This window comes from Montipora capricornis, chromosome 11, assembly GCF_036669925.1.
Source record: "Montipora capricornis isolate CH-2021 chromosome 11, ASM3666992v2, whole genome shotgun sequence".
Lineage (NCBI taxonomy): Eukaryota > Metazoa > Cnidaria > Anthozoa > Scleractinia > Acroporidae > Montipora > Montipora capricornis.
This window is the reverse complement of record NC_090893.1, coordinates 5,514,662-5,519,123: the sequence shown is the minus strand read 5'-3', so window position 1 is coordinate 5,519,123 and position 4,462 is coordinate 5,514,662. Positions and strand designations below refer to the sequence as shown.

Genomic DNA, 4,462 nt, shown 5'->3' with positions numbered 1-4,462 from the left:
CGCCCACGAAAGTCACGAAAGCGAGCCGAAGGGAGAACGGGGAGAGATCAAGCGAGAATTTTCCGCAACCACCGCCGTTCTGCTAATCTAATTACCAACCTAATTAGAGAAAAATTATATGACAGGTGGATTCCGTCTTTTCTATCTCTACTGAATTTTATAAACACTAAAACTAGAAGTTGCAAAAGGCAAGTGAAATGAAATACTGCGAGTATCTACTGGGCAATTTATCCCACAGGCAGCCTAGACTCGAAGAAATTATAAAGCCTTGTATGGGAAGATCGAGAAAGGAGAGTGCTCGGTCATGTCACGGGATGTGATTCTGTATACCAGGCAACAATGAACCGTCCCTTTAATACGCATTGCTTAGTTTACTGGAATTTTTAAAAATTGAAGAATATTAGTCAATTACGTATTTGCTGTTGCTTACATTCTAGGATTGCCGACATGTTGCATTTTTAAATAAATAAAATAAATAAATAAATATTGCTAGTGCTAATCACCCCTTACTTGCAGTCGAGGACTGAATTGCGAAGGGCGCGGCTCAAGGTATGTACTTTAAGTAGGGTTATTAAAGTGTATCATAAAGCGCATAAACTATATAAAAGAGGTATATCAGCATATATGGGTAGCTATAGCAAAGTACATACATGTATATCCATCTATGCCCATATATCTCTCTGTATACCCATGTATTTCCATGTATATCCATGTATTCCCATGTATTCCCATGTATGTCCATGTATACCCATGTTTGTCCATCTGTATCCATGTACAGCCATGTATACCCATGTATAACCATGTACATCCATGTATACCCATGTATATCCATGTATAACAATGTATTTCCATGTATACCCATATATATTCATGTATACTCATATATATCTATGTATACCCATGTAAGCCCATGTATACCCATTTATATCCATGTATAGCCATGTATGTCCATGTATACCTATGTATATCCATGTATAACCATGTATGTCCATGTATACCCATATATATTCATGTATACCCATGTATATCCATGTATTTCCATGTATACCCATATATATTCATGTATACCCATGTATATCCATGTATAACCATGTATGTTCATGTATACCCATATATATTCATGTATACCCATGTATATCCATGCATACCCATATATTCATGAATACCCATGTAAATCCATGTATACCCATATATATTCATGTATACCCATGTATGCCCATGTATGTCCATGTATACCCATGTATATCCATGTATAACCATGTATGTCCATGTATACCCATGTATAGCCATGTATAACCATGTATTTCCATGTATACCCATATATATTCATGTATACCCATGTATGCCCATGTATACCCATGTATATCCATGTATAACCATGTATGTCTATGTATACCCATATATATTCATGTATACCCATGTATATCCATGTATACCCATGTATGTCCATGTATACCCATGTATATCCATGTATAACCATGTATGTCCACGTATACACATATATATTCATGTATACCCATGTATATCCATGTATACCCATATATCTTCATGAATACCCATGTAAATCCATCTATACCCATATATATTCATGTATACCCATGTATATCCATGTATAACCATGTATGTTCATGTATACCCATATATATTCATGTATACCCATGTATATCCATGCATACCCATATATTCATGAATACCCATGTAAATCCATGTATACCCATATATATTCATGTATACCCATGTATGCCCATGTATGTCCATGTATACCCATGTATATCCATGTATAACCATGTATGTCCATGTATACCCATGTATAGCCATGTATAACCATGTATTTCCATGTATACCCATATATATTCATGTATACCCATGTATGCCCATGTATACCCATGTATATCCATGTATAACCATGTATGTCTATGTATACCCATATATATTCATGTATACCCATGTATATCCATGTATACCCATGTATGTCCATGTATACCCATGTGTATCCATGTACAACCATGTATGTCCATGTATACCCATGTATATCCATGTATAACCATGTATGTCCACGTATACACATATATATTCATGTATACCCATGTATATCCATGTATACCCATATATCTTCATGAATACCCATGTAAATCCATGTATACCCATATATATTCATGTATACCCATGTATATCAATGTATGCCCATTTATGTCCATGTATACCCATGTATATCCATGTATAACCATGTATGTCCATGTATACCCATGTATATCCATGTATTTCCATGTATACCCATATAAATTCATGTATACCCATGTATGGCCATGTATACCCATGTATATCCATGTATAACCATGTATGTCCATGTATACCCATATATATTCATGTATACCCATGTATGTCCATGTATACCCATGTGTATCCATGTATAACCATGTATGTCCATGTACACCCATGTATATCCATGTATAACCATGTATGTCCATGTATACCCATATATATTCATGTATACCTATGTATATCCATGCATACCCATATATATTCATGGATACCCATGTAAATCCACGTATACCCATATATATTCATGTATACCCATGTATATTCATGTATACCCATGTATGCCCATGTATACCCATGTATATCCATGTATAACCATGTATGTCCATGTATACCCATATATATTCATGTATACCCATGTATAATCATGTATGTCCATATATACCCATGTGTATCCATGTATGTCCATGTATACCCATGTATATCCATGTATAACCATGTATGTCCATGTATACCCATATATATTCATGTATACCCATGTATATCCATGTATAACCATGTATTTCCATGTATACCCATATATATTCATGTATACCCATGTATAGCCATGTATACCCATGTATGTCCATGTATACCCATGTATATCCATGTATAACCATGTATGTCCATGTATACCCATATATATTCATGTATACCCATGTATATCCATGTATACCCATGTATGTCCATGTATACCCATGTGTATCCATGTATAACCGAGTATGTCCATGTATACCCATGTATGTCCATGTATAGCCATCTATATCCATGTATAACCATGTGTATCCATGTATATCCATGTTTATCCATGTATGCCCATGTATGTTCATGTATACCCATATATATCCATGTATAACCATGTATAGCCATGTATATCCATGTATACCCATGTATCTCTATGTGTACCCATGTAAATCTATGTATAACCTTGTATATCCATGTATACCCATGTATGTTCATGTATACCTATGTATAACCATGTATGTCCATGTATACCCATTTATGTCCATGTATACCCATGTCTGTCCATGTATACCCGTGTATATTCATGTATAACCATGTATATCCATGTATATCCATGTACAGCAATGTATTTCCATGTATATCCATGTTCAGCCATGTATATCCATGTATATCCATGTACAGCCATGTATATCCATGTATACCCATATATCTCTATGTATACCCATGTATATCCATGTATAACCGTGTATATCCATGTATACCCATGTATACTCATGTATACCCGTGTATATTCATGTATTATCATGTATATCCATGTACAGCCATTTATATCCATGTATATCCATGTACAGTCATGTATTTCCATGTATATCCATGAACACCCGTGTATATCCATGTATATCTATGTAAGCCCATGTATTATCGTGTATATCCATATACAGCCATATATATCCATGTATACCCGTACATATCTACATACAGGCATGTATATCCATGTACAACCATGTATATCCATGTATGCCCATGCATATCCGTGTATACCCGTATATATTCATGTATTATCATGTATATCCATGTACAGCCATGTACATCCATGTATTTCGATGTAAAGGCATGTATCTCCATGTATACCTATGCATATCAATGCACAGCCATGTATATCCATGTATGCCTATGTGTATCCATGTATACGAATGTATACCCATGTATGCCCATCTACAGCCATGTATGTCCATGTGTATCCATGTACAGCCATGTATATCCATGTACACCCGTGTATATCCATGAATATCCATATACAGACATGTATGTCCATGTATACCTATGTATACCCATGTATTATAATGGATATCCAAGTATATCCATATACAGCCATGTATGTCCATGTATATCCATGTACAGCCATGTTTATCCATGTACAGCCATGTATATCCATGTACACCCGTGTATATCCATGAATATCCATATACAGCCATGATGTCTATGTATACCTATGTATACCCATGTATTATAATGTATATCCATATACAGCCATGTATATCCATGTATACCCATGCATCTCTATGTATACCCATGTATATCCATGTATTATACATGTATATCCAAGTATATCCATGTACAGCCATGTATTTCCATGTATACGAATGTATATCCATGTATGCCCATGTACAGCCATGTATATCCATGTGTATCCATGTAC

The 4,462-nt window shown here is 35.0% G+C and overlaps 1 protein-coding gene across 1 annotated transcript in view; it reads right to left on the bottom strand.

The window, feature by feature from the left end:
• The window catches only part of LOC138025085 (DNA-directed RNA polymerase II subunit RPB1-like), a 63,538-nt gene extending 63,065 nt beyond the window's left edge, over positions 1-473 (bottom strand). Inside the window, exon 1 of the mRNA XM_068872348.1 lies at positions 1-473. This exon is cut by the window's left edge and continues 142 nt beyond it. The gene's annotated coding sequence lies outside the window, so the exon portion shown is untranslated.
• Between the last annotated feature and the right edge of the window lie 3,989 nt (positions 474-4,462).